This window comes from Aegilops tauschii, unplaced genomic scaffold (assembly GCF_002575655.3).
Source record: "Aegilops tauschii subsp. strangulata cultivar AL8/78 unplaced genomic scaffold, Aet v6.0 ptg000806l_obj, whole genome shotgun sequence".
NCBI lineage: Eukaryota > Viridiplantae > Streptophyta > Magnoliopsida > Poales > Poaceae > Aegilops > Aegilops tauschii.
The window spans coordinates 1-20,088 of record NW_027333035.1 but is presented as its reverse complement, the minus strand read 5'-3'; the positions used below and the strand labels follow the sequence as shown (position 1 = coordinate 20,088).

Genomic DNA, 20,088 nt, shown 5'->3' with positions numbered 1-20,088 from the left:
ATTCTAGGAGCCCAAGTTATGCTATTGAAAATTCGTTCCTCTAGCAGTTCCGGTTTGAGCATTCCGTTCCCTTTTTCAAACTCCACTTCTTTTCATATAGCAATCCCTGATCAAAGAGAGAACAATATCCATTTCAAAACATTTCTAACAGATTCCTTAGTTCGGACCGACGAAGTAATGTCACTCGACTATTATCAACCTGACTGCAATCTTTTTCTGTCGGTAAGGATTGCACCAGAGCACCTTCTACTTCTAATAGGCCATGAACTATAGATAGAGAAGAATCATTCTGAGCGAGTACATAAGAAGCGATCCACTTTTTTTCATCGGTTCCAGGGGAAGACCAAAGATCTTGCGCGGCAGGTCCGCCAGAAAAACTCAAAAGAGAAAGAAGTCTCGTTAATCTCTTCATGCTCGTTCCAAGTTCGAAGTACCTTTTGGCCAAAGAAAAACCCGCTTCCTGACACGATTGCCTCTTTATCTTTATATAGATAGATTCTATGGGGTTATTACTTAGTAAGTCTATTTTGTACAAGAGCCCCTCCTATCTGATAGAAAAGGGTCCCATGATCCCGAGCCGATCTTACCTTGGCTCGCAAACCCCAAGTTTGTCTATGAAGAGCTAATCTAATTGTATTTTTTTCTAGAATGGATTTCTTATGTGGAATACTAATGGATAGGGCTTCGTTGCTAAGTGCTACAAGATCTAGTGCACTGGAACTCGTGGTTATGGACCCGAATCCTTTAGTATGGAACATTGTCTTTTCCAAGTAAAAACCCCTAGTATATGAAAGAATGAAAAGGTGCTTTCGTTCTTGTGGAATAAGAAGCCCTCGTACCTTAATGAAAGGAAAATCGTAATTTTTCGTTAGGTATTTGACCAAATAGGATCGTCCAGTTCCTACAGAACCTATCACTAAAATACCCGATAGGGCTAAGCGGAACGAAAAGGGTTTTCCATGAGATGGTAAATGAAAACGATTAGTCCCACACGAGGTTTGGGAATAAGTGATTGTCTGATAATGAGCAAGGAATATACGTCTTTCTGCTAAAGAGGATCTATTAAACTCATAATTCATTAGATCCTTGTTATCAATGCCAACTAGGTATCATAAGTAAATGGATCCCGGTTGTTCAATCCTTTGATAACCAAGGTCATTCTTTGCTAAAGAGAAATGATCACTATGAGTCAGACTCAATAGAATTGGATCCATTCCAAATAGCGAGAATTAGGATTCTTGATCCCTCTCAATCTCTCTTTCAATTCGAGGATCCAGAGAGGTGTTTTCATAGTCATCTCCGAATATTTGCCATCTCGGAATATTTTCGATTTCATTTTTCTATGATATGTCTTTCTATATGAAAATTGGTTATTTACGATGTACGATGATCCCTGTTAAGCATCCATGGCTGAATGGTTAAAGCGCCCAACTCATAATTGGTAAATTTGCGGGTTCAATTCCTGCTGGATGCACACGAACGGGAACATTCCATAAGTCTATTGGAACTGGCTCTCTATCCATGGAATCTCATCCATCATCCATACATAACGAATTGGTATGGTATATTCATACCATAACATAAGAACAATAAGAACTCGAATTCTTATCGATACTGGAACTCAGAGCATAGGAGGGAAAGTCGATTTATGGATGGAATCAAATACGCAGTATTTACAGAAAAAAGTCTTCGTTTATTGGGAAAGAATCAATATACTTTTAATGTCGAATCGGGATTCACTAAGACAGAAATAAAGCATTGGGTCGAACTCTTCTTTGGTGTTAAGGTGGTAGCTGTGAATAGCCATCGACTACCTGGAAAAGGTAGAAGAATAGGACCTATTCTGGGCCATACAATGCATTACAGACGTATGATCATTACCCTTCAACCGGGTTATTCTATTCCACTTCTAGATAGAGAAAAAAACTAAAGGAGAATACTTAATAATACGGCGAAACATTTATACAAAACACCTATCCCGAGCACACGCAAGGGAACCGTAGACAGGCAAGTGAAATCCAATCCACGAAATAATTTGATCCATGGACGGCACCGTTGTGGTAAAGGTCGTAATTCCAGAGGAATCATTACCGCAAGGCATAGAGGGGGAGGTCATAAGCGCCTATACCGTAAAATAGATTTTCGACGGAATCAAAAAGACATATCTGGTAGAATCGTAACCATAGAATACGACCCTAATCGAAATGCATACATTTGTCTCATACACTATGGGGATGGTGAGAAGAGATATATTTTACATCCCAGAGGGGCTATAATTGGAGATACTATTGTTTCTGGTACAAAAGTTCCTATATCAATGGGAAATGCCCTACCTTTGAGTGCGGTTTGAACTATTGATTTACGTAATTGGAAGTAACCAATTAGGTTTACGACGAAACCTAGAAATCGATCACTGATCCAATTTGACTACCTCTACGGGATAGACCTCAACAGAAAACTGTTGAGTAACGGCAGCAAGTGATTGAGTTCAGTAGTTCCTCATAGAAAATTATTGGCTCTAGAGATATGGTAATATGGAGAAGACAAAATTGTTTGAAGCACGCACAGAACCGGAAGCGCCCCTTGTTTCAAAGAGAGGAGGACGGGTTATTCACATTTAATTTGATGGTCAGAGGCAAATTGAAAGCTAAGCAGTGGTAATTAAGACCCCCGGGGGAAAATAGGGATGTCTCCTACGTTACCCATAATATGTGGAAGTATCGACGTAATTTCATAGAGTCATTCGATCTGAATGCTACATGAAGAACATAAGCCAGATGACGGAACGCAGAGACCTAGGATGTAGAAGATCATAACATGAGCGATTCGGCAGATTTGGATTCCTTTCCTATATATCCACTCATGTGGTACTTCATCATATGATTCATATAAGATCCATCTGTCTAGAGATCGTCATATACATCTAGAAAGCCGTATGCTTTGGAAGAAGCTTGTACAGTTTGGGAAGGGGTTTTTTGAGAGAAAAGAAGAATCTACTTCAACCGATATGCCCTTAGGCACGGCCATGCATAACATAGAAATCACACGTGGAAGGGGTGGGCAATTAGCTAGAGCAGCAGGTGCTGTAGCGAAACTCATTGCAAAAGAGGGTAAATCGGCCACTTTAAGATTACCATCTGGGGAGGTCCGTTTAGTATCCCAAAACTGCTTAGCAACAGTCGGACAAGTGGGTAATGTTGGGGTGAACCAAAAAAGTTTGGGTAGAGCCGGATCTAAGTGTTGGCTAGGTAAACGCCCCGTAGTAAGAGGGGTAGTTATGAACCCTGTGGACCACCCCCATGGGGGCGGTGAAGGGAAAGCTCCCATTGGTAGAAAAAAACCCACAACCCCTTGGGGTTATCCTGCGCTTGGAAGAAGAACTAGGAAAAGGAAAAAATATAGCGATAGTTTTATTCTTCGTCGCCGTAAGTAAATACGTAACTAGGAATATGGAAAATTGCATTTTTGGAATTTGCAATAATGCGATGGGCGAACGACGGGAATTGAACCCGCGCATGGTGGATTCACAATCCACTGCCTTGATCCACTTGGCTACATCCGCCCCTTATCCAGCTAAAGGATTTTTTGCTTTTTTCCATTGATCATTATTCTATTTATTCTGACCTCCGTACTTCGATCGAGATATTGGACATAGAATGCCACTCTTTAAAAAGGAAAAAGGAGTAATCAGCTGTGACACGAAAAAAAACGAATCCTTTTGTAGCTCATCATTTATTGGCAAAGATAGAAAAGGTCAATATGAAGGAGGAGAAAGAAACAATAGTAACGTGGTCCCGGGCATCTAGCATTCTACCCACAATGGTTGGCCATACAATCGCGATTCATAATGGAAAGGAACATATACCTATTTACATAACAAATCCTATGGTAGGTCGCAAATTGGGGGAATTCGTGCCTACTCGGCATTTCACGAGTTATGAAAATGCAAGAAAGGATACTAAATCTCGTCGTTAACTGAATTCTGAATAGAAAGATTAAGAAGAAAAAAAAGATTCAAAATAAAGTAAAGGTAGGCGGGGAATAACCTTATTTATGACAAGTTTCAAACTAGTAAAGTATATCCCTAGGATAAAGAAGAAGAAAAGTGGGCTAAGGAAACTCGCAAGGAAAGTTCCAACCGATCGTCTACTTAAGTTCGAGAGAGTTTTCAAAGCACAAAAACGTATCCCTATGTCTGTTTTCAAAGCACAAAGAGTTCTTGACGAGATTCGCTGGCGTTACTACGAGGAAACTGTTATGATACTGAACCTCATGCCCTATCGAGCATCTTATCCCATCTTAAAGTTGGTTTATTCGGCAGCCGCAAATGCTACTCATTATAGGGATTTCGACAAAGCGAATTTATTTATTACTAAAGCCGAAGTCAGTAGGAGTACTATTATGAAGAAATTCAGACCTCGAGCTCGAGGACGTAGTTTCCCCATAAAAAAAAGCATGTGTCATATAACAATTGTACTAAATATAGTAAAGAAATCTAAATAACCTTTAGATCCATCTAAGATTTCGATTCCCAGTAAAAAAAAATATAGAATAGAAAAATATGGGACAAAAAATAAATCCACTCGGTTTCAGACTTGGTACAACCCAAAAACACCATTCCTTTTGGTTCGCACAACCAAAAAATTATTCTGAAGGTCTACAGGAAGATAAAAAAATAAGGGATTGTATCAAGAACTATATACAAAAGAATAGGAAAAAGGGCTCGAATAGAAAAATAGAATCAGACTCAAGTTCCGAAGTAATTACACATAATAGAAAAATGGACTCAGGTTCAAGTTCCGAAGTAATTACACATATAGAAATCCAAAAAGAAATCGATACGATCCACGTCATAATCCATATTGGATTCCCAAATTTATTAAAGAAAAAAGGAGCAATCGAAGAATTAGAGAAAGATCTACAAAAGGAAATTAACTCTGTAAACCAGAGATTTAATATTTCTATCGAAAAAGTGAAAGAACCTTATAGACAGCCTAACATTCTTGCAGAATATATAGCTTTCCAATTAAAAAATAGAGTTTCATTCCGAAAGGCAATGAAAAAAGCCATTGAATTAACTAAAAAAGCAGATATAAGGGGAGTAAAAGTAAAAATTGCGGGTCGTCTCGGAGGAAAAGAAATTGCACGCGCCGAATCTATTAAAAAGGGTAGACTTCCCCTCCAAACAATTCGCGCTAAAATTGATTATTGCTGCTATCCAATTCGGACTATCTATGGAGTATTAGGTGTAAAAATTTGGATATTCGTAGACGAAGAATAAGTAATCTTGTCTTCGGATTCTGTCCATTGATAGAATAAAAAATGACAAGAGACTTTTTTCCTGAAATCCCTGCAAAAGAAGAAATTATACCTCTTTCTATAAGATTTAATGAAAATTGATAAATCATTTAATATAATTGCTATGCTTAGTGTGTGACTCGTTATTTTTTTCTTTTTTTTAAGAAAAAAACTTAGTAATTATAGAAAATTAACTAATAACCAACCTATTGCTTCGTATTGTCGAGATCCTAACTAAGAAACAGTCACTATATGAATAAATACCTCTATCATAAATGAGTAGATGTGTCATATAGTTGTAGCAACTGCAATTTTTTCTCTAAAAAAGAAAAGGGATTCTAGGTTGTGAAGCAAAACTAAAGGGATGTGGATAAAGGGAGGGATGATAGAAAGAAGGAAGAGGAAATAAATAAGATATAGGATTCCACTATGTATGGTCTATGAATTACATCATAAAAGGCAATGTGATAAAGCATCAATATAATAAAAATAATAGAGAATTAAAAATTGTAACTTGAAACAAGAACTACAAATTTAAAGCAATAATAAAGAGCCGCCCGGGTTAATAAAACTGAGAAAATTAACTCGGAAAGAAATTTTTTGGAAGCTCCGTTGCGGGATTCAGACCTAACCATTCAAGGAGAAGCAGTGGGAACGACAGAACCTATGATTCCATAGGATTTTATTGAAAAGAATCCTAACACTTCATTGGGTGGGATGGCGGAACAAACCAAAAAAATTGTCTTATTTGGTAAGTTTATAAATTAACAAATAAGACAGGAAAGAGTAAATATTCGCCCGCGAAATTCTTATTGAATTAGAATACTTTACCGCGATTCAATAAGAGTAAAAATAAGGATTTTTTTAAGAAGGATTACATTATCTATAAATATAGAATTTAGATAAATATACACACACATCTGGATATATTCTAGATCTTCTTTTTTGACTATATATTATATTTTTCTGTTTTAACAAATTCAATATAAAAAAAACCGAACTTTTTCTATTATCTATTAATGTGTATCTATCCGTACCGTAATATTTTTGAATATTATGAATTAGAGAAATTTACATGCTTTCTCATTCCATTCGCGAGGAGCTGGATGAGAAGAAACTCTCATGTCCAGTTTTGCAGTAGAGATGGAACTAAGAAAGAGAACCATCGACTATAACCCCAAAAGAACCAGATTTCGCAAACAACATAGAGGAAGAATGAAAGGAAAATCCTGCCGAGGCAATCGTATTTGTTTTGGTAGATATGCTCTTCAAGCACTTGAACCCGCTTGGATCACGGCGAGACAGATAGAAGCAGGACGAAGAGCAATAACACGATATGCACGTCGTGGTGGAAAAATATGGGTACGTATATTTCCCGACAAACCGGTTACACTAAGACCCACGGAAACACGTATGGGCTCGGGAAAGGGGTCCCCCGAATATTGGGTATCCGTTGTTAAACCTGGTCGTATACTTTATGAAATGGGGGGAGTATCTGAAACTGTAGCTAGAGCAGCTATCTCCATAGCTGCCAGTAAAATGCCCATACGAAGTCAATTTATTCGATTAGAGATATAGAACCCTAAAAGGGGTATGGAAGATAAAAAAAAATGCCCGGTTTTTCTTTCTGGAAAGACAATATTTCTTTCATCCTTTTGCATTGAAATAACAAATTGAAATCAAAATAAAAAATAATATGATTCAACCTCAGACCCTTTTAAATGTAGCAGATAATAGTGGAGCTCGAAAATTGATGTGTATTCGAGTCATAGGAGCTGCTGGTAATCAGCGATATGCTCGTATTGGTGATGTTATTGTTGCTGTAATCAAAGACGCATTGCCCCAAATGCCTCTAGAAAGATCCGAAGTAATTCGAGCTGTAATTGTACGTACATGTAAAGAGTTCAAATGCGAAGACGGTATAATAATCCGCTATGATGACAATGCTGCGGTTATAATTGATCAAAAAGGCAATCCAAAAGGAACTCGAGTTTTTGGCGCGATTGCCGAGGAATTGAGAGAATTGAATTTTACCAAAATAGTTTCATTAGCTCCTGAAGTATTATAAATACTAGTAGGCGAAATTGAGACCAAAGAATTAATTTAGTAGATTGTGTTTTACGTATATGTTTTAAAATCCAAAATGAAAAAAAAAAAGAAAACATGTTGATTATAGAAAAATTAGGAGGAACCTAGAATTAGAGTCTTATGGGCAAGGACACTATTGCTGATTTACTAACCTCTATAAGAAATGCGGACATGAATAAAAAAGGAACAGTTCGAGTAGTATCTACAAATATTACCGAAAACATTGTTAAAATACTTCTACGAGAGGGTTTTATTGAAAGTGTTCGGAAACATCAGGAACGTAACAGATATTTCTTGGTTTCAACTTTGCGACATCAAAAGAGAAAGACTAGAAAAGGAATATATAGAACAAGAACCTTTTTAAAGCGTATCAGCCGACCCGGCTTACGAATTTATACCAACTATCAAGGAATTCCTAAAGTTTTGGGTGGAATGGGAATTGCTATTCTTTCTACTTCTCGAGGAATAATGACAGATCGAGAAGCTCGACTAAACAGAATTGGGGGAGAAGTCTTATGTTATATATGGTAATCGCCCCGCCTATAGTGCTTGAATTCTATCTCGCCCTTCCTATTTTTAAAATAAAAATAGAAAAATAGGAGAAAAAAAATATGACAGAAAAAAAAAATAGGAGAGAAAAAAAAAACCCGAGAGAAGCAAAAGTAACTTTCGAAGGTTTAGTTACGGAAGCCCTACCCAATGGAATGTTCCGCGTTCGGCTAGAGAATGACACCATCATCCTAGGCTATATTTCAGGAAAGATACGGTCTAGTTCTATACGAATACTGATGGGGGATAGGGTCAAAATTGAAGTAAGTCGTTATGATTCAAGCAAGGGACGTATAATTTATAGACTTCCCCATAAGGATTCGAAGCGTATCGAAGACTCGAAGGATAGCGAAGATTTGAAGGATAGCGAAGATTTGAAGGATACCAAAGATTCAAAGGATTAGGTTTTTCTTTTTTTTCTAGGGTAATAAATTCTAAGTTCTAAAATTCAAGCGAAGAGACTTATTTTTTCCAAAAGATTAGATTCATAGTTTAAAAAAGGATACGGAAATATGAAAATAAGAGCTTCCGTTCGTAAAATTTGTACAAAATGTCGACTGATTCGTAGGCGTGGACGAATTAGAGTCATTTGCTCTAATCCGAAGCATAAACAAAGACAGGGGTAATCTTTCGAAAAAGAACTTTACTTTCTAAAAAGTAAAAAAAAGTACCCGCGGAAATGTTCCAATTCCAAATAAAATAATTTCATTTAAAATAATTAAAGTAAAGGGTTTATTTTACCCTGAAACGGATATCTTTGTATCTTTTTTTCTTTTTTTTATTTCTAACTCATATTTATGAGATAATAAAATATGGCAAAAGCTATACCAAAAATTGGTTCACGTAAGAAAGTGCGTATTGGTTTACGTAGGAATGCACGTTTTAGTTTACGGAAGAGTGCACGTAGAATAACAAAAGGGGTTATTCATGTTCAAGCTAGTTTCAACAATACCATTATAACTGTTACAGACCCACAAGGTCGGGTGGTTTTTTGGTCCTCGGCCGGTACTTGTGGATTCAAAAGCTCAAGAAAAGCATCACCCTATGCTGGTCAAAGAACAGCAGTAGATGCTATTCGTACAGTAGGTTTGCAACGAGCAGAAGTTATGGTAAAGGGCGCTGGTAGTGGAAGAGATGCCGCATTACGAGCCATTGCTAAAAGTGGTGTGCGATTAAGTTGTATACGCGATGTAACACCTATGCCGCATAATGGATGTCGACCGCCTAAAAAAAGACGTCTGTAAAAGAATTAACCCGCTTTCAACTTTCATTTCAAGAGAAATAAACGATTCAATGATAAAATAATAATACTAGTCTATTATGGTTCGAGAGGAGGTAGCAGGATCCACTCAAACACTACAGTGGAAGTGTGTTGAATCAAGAGTAGATAGTAAGCGCCTTTATTATGGTCGTTTCATTCTGTCCCCGCTTAGAAAAGGTCAAGCGGACACCGTCGGTATTGCCTTGCGAAGAGCTTTACTTGGAGAAATAGAAGGAACATGTATCACACGTGCAAAATTTGGGAGCGTGCCGCACGAGTATTCTACAATAGCAGGTATTGAAGAATCCGTACAAGAAATTTTACTAAATTTGAAAGAAATTGTATTGAGAAGTAATCTCTATGGAGTTAGAGACGCATCCATTTGCGTCAAAGGTCCTAGATACATAACTGCTCAAGATATCATCTTACCGCCTTCCGTAGAAATCGTTGATACGGCACAACCTATAGCTAACTTGACAGAGCCCATTGATTTCTGTATTGATTTACAGATCAAGAGAGATCGTGGATATCAGACAGAACTCAGAAAGAACTATCAAGATGGAAGTTATCCTATAGATGCTGTATCCATGCCTGTTCGAAATGTGAATTATAGTATTTTTTCTTGTGGGAATGGAAATGAAAAACACGAGATACTTTTTCTAGAAATATGGACTAATGGAAGTTTAACCCCTAAGGAAGCACTTTATGAGGCTTCTCGTAATTTGATTGATTTATTTCTTCCTTTTCTACACGCGGAGGAAGAGGGCGCTAGTTTCGAAGAAAATAAAAACAGGTTTACTCCACCCCTTTTTACTTTTCAAAAAAGATTAACTAATCTAAAGAAAAACAAAAAAGGAATTCCATTGAATTCTATTTTTATTGATCAATTAGAATTGACTTCTAGAACGTATAATTGTCTAAAAAGGGCCAATATACATACACTATTGGACCTTTTGAGTAAGACTGAAGAAGATCTTCTGAGAATTGACAGTTTTCGTATGGAAGATAGAAAACATATATGGGACACTCTAGAGAAGCATCTCCCAATTGATTTACTTAAGAATAAACTCTCGTTTTAAATCCATTGCAATTTTTTTTCTTCTTCTTTTTCGAGTTAGAATAAAAAGAAAACAATTTAGCATCTTTGGTACAATCTATATTTTCGCGAAATGGATCATAATAAAATGGATTTTAGGTATCTAGGGAAGATTCACTTGGAAGTAACTATTTCCTAGATACCTATGGTACTTCACGGTTGAATGAATCAAAAAATATCTAAAAAAGACCTAAAGTTAATGATTTATCAATGGGTAATGTTGCTCCAATACCTAACCAAAGAGCTACTACAGTACCGATTAAAAAAACGGTCGTAGCTACTGGGCGGCGAAATGGATTTTGGAATTTATTGACATTCTCTAGAAAAGGTACTGTCAATAAGCCTGTTGGCACAGAAACCATTAAAAGAACGCCCAATAACTTATTGGGTACCGTACGGAGTATTTGAAACACGGGAAAGAAGTACCACTCGGGTAATATTTCCAGAGGAGTTGCAAACGGATCTGCCGGTTCACCAATCATTGATGGCTCGAGAACCGCTAAACCTACATTACATGCAATAGTACCTAGAATTACTACTGGAAAAATATATAAAAGATCGTTGGGCCATGCGGGTTCCCCGTAATAATTATGTCCCATCCCTTTAGCTAATTTAGCTCTTAATACAGGATCATTTAAGTCTGGTTTCTTTGTTATTGGGATAGGTGAACTCTTTAGGATCCATCCCCCAAAGGAACCGGACATGAGAATTTATCATCATCCGGCTCGAGCAAGAGTGAAAGAAATAAGACCGCGGAAGATCCTTAATAGAATTAAGGTTTATAATGACTCAATGACTCTAGGCAAGAAAAGCTTTATCAGATTCTCTTTTCCGAAGTTGCACCTACAACTACTCATTGAAAATAATCCTATTCTTATGGGTAAATGCTCAATATCCAAGTGGGCTTACAAATTTGATCATGATCAATTGCTTTGTGGATTGTCTCATGTCTCTTGATTAGTTGGTATTTATCCCCTCAATATCGCAAGTTTCTTACCTCCAAACAAAATATTTACTTGTTACTAATAAAAAATCAAAAAGTTTAGCCTACATTCTTCCTTAGATCCCTTCTTTTACTCCGATAGTATTGCGGATCACAATCGATGCAAAGAAAATGAATGCATTTCCATACTATAATAAAAAGGTAAGTGTAATAAATAGAGAACTGGATCATGTCACATGACTTATTCCATTTCTACTCTATGGGATCTTACGGAGCCTGTTCATGGATGACATGGTTGCGGTATGATCATAGAAGATATTCTCCTCAAGTGAACCAGCCTATCCTTCCTAGGTAGGGGACTTACATGTTGATTGGATGCGGAGACACCTTTGGTTGTGAATTCTAATGTGGCAGATCCAATTCTTTATCTGCATGGCCAAATCAATAATTCAAGTCACACACTCCCATAATCCGCCTTTTTTCTTTCGTAAAATTAACTTCAACTATTTGTATTGTATAAAAATACTTTGGAGTTGAAGAGAAGTATCCAAATGACATGTGTTATTTTACAATAACCCATGCTTGTAGCAATGAAATACCAAAACCTACCCGATATGATATATGATAATTATAATTCTCTATGATATGCCTTCCCTATAAAGGACCCGAAATACCTTGCTTACGTATCATTGGAAAGTGCATTAACATAAATACGGCAGTAAGCAGAGGCAGTACAAAGGTATGTAAACTATAAAAACGAGTCAAAGTGGATTGGCCCACACTAGCACTTCCGCGTAATAACTCCACTAAAGGCGATCCTATTACCGGAATGGCGTCAGGTACACCTGTCACAATTTTGACTGCCCAATAGCCAATTTGATCCCAAGGCAAAGAATAACCAGTTACACCAAATGATGCAGTCAAAACAGCCAAAACACACACCTGTGACCCAAGTTAATTCACGGGGTTTTTTAAATCCCCCTGTGAGATACACACGAAATACATGCAGGATCATCATTAAAACCATCATACTTGCTGACCATCGATGAACTGATCGGATTAACCAACCAAAGTTGGCCTCGGTCATTATGTATTGAACCGAGGAAAAAGCCTCTGTAACGGTTGGTCGGTAGTAAAAAGTCATAGCAAAACCGGTAGCGACTTGTACTAGAAAACAAGTAAGTGTAATTCCCCCTAAACAATAAAATATGTTGACATGGGGAGGAACATATTTACTAGTTATATCATCTGCAATTGCCTGAATCTCAAGACGTTCCTCAAACCAATCATATACTTTATTGAGATAGGTAACTAACCCGAGTCCCCCTCTAAGAGCCGTATATGAAAATTTCATCTCGTACGGCTCAAGCAGAAACACAAAAATTTTCAACGAATATTAGAAAAAAGGTTCAAAACTTCATCAGCCACTGAATTGGGTCGATTTGCCTTGAAGATATCAAATAAGAAAAATCCGGAATATCTTCTTTGTGATGATAATGCCAAAAAATCTCAAGTTGGCGCGTCTTTCTTTCTTCCTTTCCCTTATGTTGGTCATTAGAGGCTTCTTGACTTTTCTCTTCCCTATAAAGGATTTGTTTTTTTATGCGTAATATAGAAATTATCTTGTTGAGATCCTATGAATCAGTTCAATTAAAACCTTAGATTCATACTAGAGCCACGATGATTTAGTCTCAAGCTAAACAAAAGGCAAGGGTTCTTCGAATAAGAACCGCTTGATAATCATTTATTGAATCAGTGTAATGACTCGACAAAATCGAGAGAAAAAAAGTTGTCTTTTGGGCAAACAAAATTGGAAGGAAGAAAATTTCTTTTTTATTTTTATTTAAGAACTACTTGAATTTTTCAGTCTGGTTGCGAGGTCTTAATAGTGAGTATGAATCATAGTTCCATTTTTTTTTGATCCACTCTATCTATTTCGTGTTCCAGATACTAGAATAAATAATATCTGACGAATTAGAATCATCTTGATAGAGATAACAGGCCCTTTCTATGTATTATCAATAGGATCAATTCTAACAAGTCACACACTCATATTCCAGAGATACCGAAACAAAAAAATTCCGCGGTCGAACTACCATAATATCTAGAAATGTAGATCTTAAACTAGAAAGGCTTTTTTGGATGGAAAAACTCTGACTTCCTAGTTTTAGTTAGTAGAAACCTAATTGGTTAAAATTCCGTCCAGTAAAACGGAAGAATTATAAATTTCTAAAATGATAGATAGGAATATAGCGAATAAAGCCATTGCGATCCCCATAAAAGGAGTAGTCCCCCAACCCGGGGCGACTTTCCCATATTCCGAATTCAAGGGTTTCAGTAAACTACCTGCACCAGTTCGTTTTGGCCTAGGTTTAGAACTATCTTCAACGGTTTGTGTAGCCATAAATTCTATTTAATCATTGGTGTTGACTTTGTATACTATTCCGTTGTAGTTGTAAATACACGATCTTTTCGTAGATCCATTGTAATCTTGAAATTCTATAAAAATGGAAACAGCAACTTTAGTCGCCATCTCCATATCTGGTTTACTTGTAAGCTTTACTGGGTATGCCTTATATACCGCGTTTGGGCAACCCTCTCAACAATTAAGAGATCCATTCGAAGAACACGGAGACTAATTTAAGTAAGAAGTCTCCCAGATAGGGGGACTTCTTACTTAAATGAAATTATTTTATTCTTTTAGTTGGAGTTGGTGGAACCTTAGGTGGTTCTCGGAAGAAGATAGCGAAAAAAATTATCCCTAAAGTCGAAACTAAAAGGAACGTATAAACCAATGCTTCCATAGATTCGATCCTGGTTTATTTACAATTATAACTTCCACACCTATTCATTTGTCATTTGGGAGAATTTCCCATATAAAGAAAGAAAAAGAGTCAAAGAAAGGATGGGAGATGTTTCCCATGTCAAATCAAAAAAGAGAGGTGAAAGATACTATAACAATGTGTATCAGACTGCCTGTTTCCTTGTAGTTGGATCTCCCACTTTTTGGAATGTTCCAAATTCCACTTGAGCATCCAAATCTGGATCAATACCAGCAAAAACATCTCGGAACAATGTTCTAGCGCCATGCCAAATGTGTCCGAAAAAGAAGAGCAAAGCAAAGGTAGCATGACCAAAAGTGAACCAACCCCTTGGACTGCTGCGAAAAACACCATCAGATTTCAAAGTAGCCCGGTCTAATTCAAAAATTTCCCCTAATTGAGAACGCCTCGCATATTTTTTTACAGTAGCAGGATCAGAATAACTTACTCCATTAAGTTCGCCACCATAGAACTCCACCGTTACACCTACTTGTTCAACACTATATTTGGATTCTGCTCTTCTAAAAGGAACGTCTGCTCTAACAATTCCCTCCTCATCTACCAAAACAACCGGAAATGTTTCAAAAAAAGTAGGCATACGGCGTACAAAAAGCTCACGTCCTTCTTTATCTCTAAAGACGGGATGTCCTAACCATCCAACAGCTATTCCATCCCCATTGTCCATTGAGCCTGCTCTGAATAATCCCCCTTTTGCCGGATTATTACCAATATAATCATAAAAGGCTAATTTTTCGGGAATTTTAGACCAAGCTTCTGATAAACTAAGATTTTCGGCTAAACCATTGCTAACTCTTCGATATATTTCTTGCTGAAAGTATCCCTGATCCCACTGATAACGAGTAGGCCCAAATAATTCGATTGGGGTCGTTGCTGACCCATACCACATAGTTCCAGCAACTACGAAAGCTGCAAAAAAAACAGCAGCGATACTACTGGAAAGTACAGTTTCAATATTGCCCATACGTAATCCTTTATATAGACGTTGAGGCGGACGGACACTAAGATGGAATAAGCCCGCTAATATACCCAATGTACCCGCAGCAATATGATGAGAAGCTATTCCCCCCGGAACAAAAGGATCAAAACCTTCTGCACCCCACGCTGGATTTACAGCTTGTACTTTTCCAGTTAGTCCATAAGGATCGGATACCCATATCCCAGGACCATACAAACCCGTTACATGAAATGCCCCAAAGCCAAAGCAAGCCACCCCTGCAAGAAATAAATGAATTCCAAAGATCTTGGGCAAATCCAAAGAGGGTTTTCCCGTCCGCTCATCAGAGAATATTTCTAGGTCCCAATATACCCAATGCCAGATCGCTGCCAAGAAACACAAGCCAGAAAACACAATATGCGTACCTGCCACACCTTCATAACTCCAAATACCCGGATTTGTTACAGTTCCTCCTGAAATACTCCAACCACCCCACGAATCCGTTATTCCTAAACGAGTCATGAAGGGAATTACGAACATACCTTGTCTCCACATTGGATCCAGAACAGGATCAGAGGGATCAAAAACTGCTAATTCGTATAAAGCCATTGAGCCAGCCCAACCAGAAACTAGAGCTGTGTGCATTATATGCACCGCAAGCAATCGACCCGGATCATTCAATACGACAGTATGAACACGATACCAAGGCAAACCCATGGAAATACCCCTTTAGCAAAGAAAAATAGACACGATGTCGCTTTATTTTATCGCATTGAAAAAGACTATCCATATCCTATGTACCTAACCCTTCTAGGGGATTCTGTGTCAGAAAGCGCGAATATTTATTTCATTCCATTAAAAATAAGAAGCCAATTCTGTTCATAAGAAGAAAGAGAAGCAGATCTATTCTATACTCGATAAGTGCCAATATGCAATGGGTAACTTGGCCAATTTGGAAAAAACGAAGAATAGATCGCTACCCCTCTTTGTTTAGCATTCGAATCACCCATTCCTTTTTCTTTATTCAATCTGTCTTACATTCCTTATATGTATAACCTTTCAATCTACGTATTAATAGAATCTATAGTATTCATATAGAATAAGAATAAAAATTAAGACAATAAACTGCGGATTCTTTCTTTCTGTTCCATTCTTACGTTTCCATATTAAAGTGTGGTTTTCTTACTTAAATTTAATAATATTAATCTAATATGCCCATTGGTGTTCCAAAAGTACCTTACCGGATTCCTGGAGATGAAGAAGCGACTTGGGTTGACTTATACAATGTTATGTATCGAGAAAGGACACTTTTTTTAGGTCAAGAGATTCGTTGCGAGATCACGAATCATATTACAGGTCTCATGGTATATCTGAGTATAGAAGATGGAATTAGTGATATTTTTTTGTTTATAAACTCCCCAGGCGGGTGGCTAATCTCAGGAATGGCTATTTTTGATACGATGCAAACGGTGACACCAGATATATATACAATATGCCTCGGAATAGCCGCCTCCATGGCGTCCTTCATTCTGCTTGGAGGAGAACCCACCAAGCGTATAGCATTCCCTCACGCGAGGATTATGCTTCACCAACCTGCTAGTGCTTATTATCGGGCAAGGACACCAGAATTTTTACTAGAAGTAGAAGAGTTACACAAAGTTCGCGAAATGATCACAAGGGTTTATGCAGTAAGAACAGGCAAGCCTTTTTGGGTTGTATCCGAAGACATGGAAAGGGATGTTTTTATGTCAGCAGACGAAGCCAAAGCTTATGGACTTGTCGATATTGTAGGGGATGAAATGATTGACAAGCACTGCGATACTGATCCAGTGTGGTTTCCAGAAATGTTTAAGGATTGGTAGTGTCCGGATTTCTTGTAAAGTTATTTCACAGCTAAATTCGTGTTTTCCTCGATTTAATAGAAAATAGAAAGACTTCATGATGAGCAATCATCAGGTTAAGATGGATCTAAACCAATCCATTTTTTTCTATATACATACAACATGCCGACGGTTAAACAACTTATTAGAAACGCAAGACAGCCAATACGAAATGCTCGAAAAACGGCCGCGCTTAAAGGATGCCCTCAGCGTCGAGGAACATGTGCTAGGGTGTATGTGCGACTCGTTCAGATCATGACTTCAAACAAATATAAAAAAAATTGAAGTATCCATGATTAGTACCAATGAATAGGATATAGCTTCTCTATCCTAGATTTCTATGGTATATGGAATTTATGGTTTCCTTTGGTGCAAATCCAATTATCTAAATTGGAAATAAGAAGCAATTCTCCCATTGGTAGCAAATGGTTATCCATTAAGCGGAGGAAATAGTAATAAAAAGAAAAAGGCTTATGCTCCTTTATCTTAAAAGAACGGACTAACAGGGTCAGCTACTTAGCCAACTTTCATAATTAAATACCGTCACTGTATGGATAACTCTTATTGTGAAAAGAGCTATTTACTCTATAATGGATAGGTAGAGCCAAAGAATGTGGACTATACAAGTTCGCAATACCTTTTGATGAAAGAAAGGGCTCCGGTGTATAGAGAGGGCCTCACCGTTTAAAAGGGAACCATAGAAACGATGGAACCCACTATTTTTTTTAGTATTATTAGAATGAATTTGTTATTTCGTATAGAAATAACTGAACGGAGTGGAATAAAAAATCGTGGTTGGGAAGGTTACTATAGCAAAAGCCATTGGAATTAATATTTTATATATCGGAATAATTAGTTTTGTTATTAATGAGAAAAAGGGTGGCTAAAAGAAGAGAAATCATTAGTTATTCATTAAGGTTAATTTGATTCAATGACCAGAGTTCCGCGAGGATATATAGCCCGGAGACGACGAACAAAAATGCGTTCATTTGCCTCAAACTTTAGAGGGGCTCATTTAAGACTTAATCGAATGATTACCCAACAGGTAAAAAGAGCTTTTGTTTCCTCTCATCGAGATAGAGGTAGGCAAAAGAGGGATTTTCGTCGTTTGTGGATCACTCGGATAAACGCAGCAACGCGGGTATATAAAGTATTCGATAGTTATAGTAAATTAATACACAACCTGTACAAGAAGAAATTGATTCTTAATCGTAAAATGCTTGCACAAGTAGCTGTATCAAATCCAAATAATCTTTACACGATTTCCAATAAAATAAAGATCATCAATTAAAGGTATAAATAAAGTAATATACTGGAATAATAAAAGATGAATTCCCGGAGTTCCCTCTCCGGGAAGATACAATAAATTAAGATTAAGTGGTAGGAATCAACGAGCTGGATTACTTTCTTTATAATATATATAGGTCTGGCCCTTTCGAATTCGAATAAAACATCAACAATCGGAACTTAAGTTCCGGTTGTTGTTTCTTAAATTTTGGTTGTTGTTTCTTAAGTTTCGATTGGAATTGTACTTTTGCGTTAATTGAGGAATATGTCTATTTTTTCTGGGTCTAGAACCTGTAATTATTGAAATTGACTGGGCTTGAAATTGCTTTTCGTTCTCATAGTTACGAAACGGTAAGAAAGATAAAATACGAGCCTGTTTTATAGCAAGAGTAATTAATCGTTGTTGTTTCAAGGTTAATCTATTTATTCGTCTCGATAATATTTTTCCTTGTTCACTAATAAATCTATTAATTAAACTCATGTTTCTATAATCAATTCGATCTCCCGGGCCAATCCGGGGACGCCTACGAAAAGGTTGTTTAGATTTACGAAAAGGTTGCTTGAATTTACGAAAAGTTTGCTTGGATTTACGAAAGGGTTGCTTGGATTTATTAAAAGTTTGCTTGGATTTACTAAAGGGTTGCTTAGATTTAAGAAAAGGTTGTTTAGATGTATACATGATTTATTCCTTATTTAAAATTTGAAAATTTGAAAATTCACTTCTTTATTTTATTAATTTAGGATCCAGAAGAAGTAGTTTTTCTTTGATCCATATCTTATTTGATTCATATTATAGTATATGAATACCCTCTATACATATGAAATAATATCTACCGGAAATCAGATGAGTTGATTTGTATTTTGTATTCTATACTATGTTTTCTTTATATATTAAATATGAAGTTCTTACTCTTTCTGTTGTTTGGAAAGATCGAACACACGATGTTCCTATTTCTTTATTTCGTGATGAGTCGTATGCTTGCGACAATAACGACAAAATTTTTTGAATTCTAATTGTCCGGGTGTATTGTGGCGATTCTTTTGAGTACTATATCTAGAAATCCCCGTCGATTCCTCATTGGCACCTTTTCGAACACAACTGATGCATTCCAAAATAACTCTGATTCTAACATCTTTTCCCTTGGCCATGAACCTCCTTTTCTTTTTGGATTGACTTAACTTAATTCTTCTACTTATTCTTTTATTCTTCTATTTTGAATCCGAAGAAGAAGAATAAAATTCATTAGAATAATTTTTTTTTATTCTTAAATTAAGTAATAAAAAATAGAGAAATAATTAAAGAATACAATCCTTGTCGAATTAGCAAAGATTTTGGTTCGAAATCCTTTCATTTAATTAGCCAGCCCCACCTTTTCTATGCTCTGATTTCTGAGGCCTTATTTAGCTTGGGTACCCCTTTAAATTGAATTTCTATTTTCAAAAATGGGGTTTACAAAATTTTTAATGACTCTGAGGTTCAACCCAATCCATCTTTTCTTTCTTTTTCCTTCCGATACTAAAAAAAGATTGAAAAGGATCAAATTTTGTCATATCACGAAGAAATCTATCCCTCCCATAGCAATAACTAGAATTAAAAAAAAGGGAATGACAAAGCATCTGGGAATAAACGATTAATTTCTATCAATAAACCTGCTAAAGCACCAAACCATAGAGTACTTAGCACGGGTGCTACAGAGAGATATGTTTTTATATCCCGCATTGAAAATCCTCCTTCCTTGTTGGAATACATATATGATCATAAACTCTTGCCCAAGATTGTTATGCTATATATAAAATGAACCATATCGACGAAATTTTCCTATCCCTAAAAAAGAAAAAGATGACCCCTTCTTCCTATATATTAGCAAGGAAAAGTAATCCTTCTTTTATAGGCGAAATTATATTGGAT

The 20,088-nt window shown here is 36.7% G+C and overlaps 1 long non-coding RNA gene across 1 annotated transcript; it reads right to left on the bottom strand.

Moving 5' to 3' along the window:
• Window positions 1-3,971: 3,971 nt before the first annotated feature.
• LOC141034561 (uncharacterized) lies at window positions 3,972-6,990 on the bottom strand. The gene is made up of 2 exons (XR_012196289.1): window positions 6,469-6,990; window positions 3,972-5,425 (listed from the first exon to the last, which is right to left on the bottom strand). It is a non-coding gene; the product is annotated as an uncharacterized lncRNA (long non-coding RNA).
• Window positions 6,991-20,088: the final 13,098 nt, after the last annotated feature.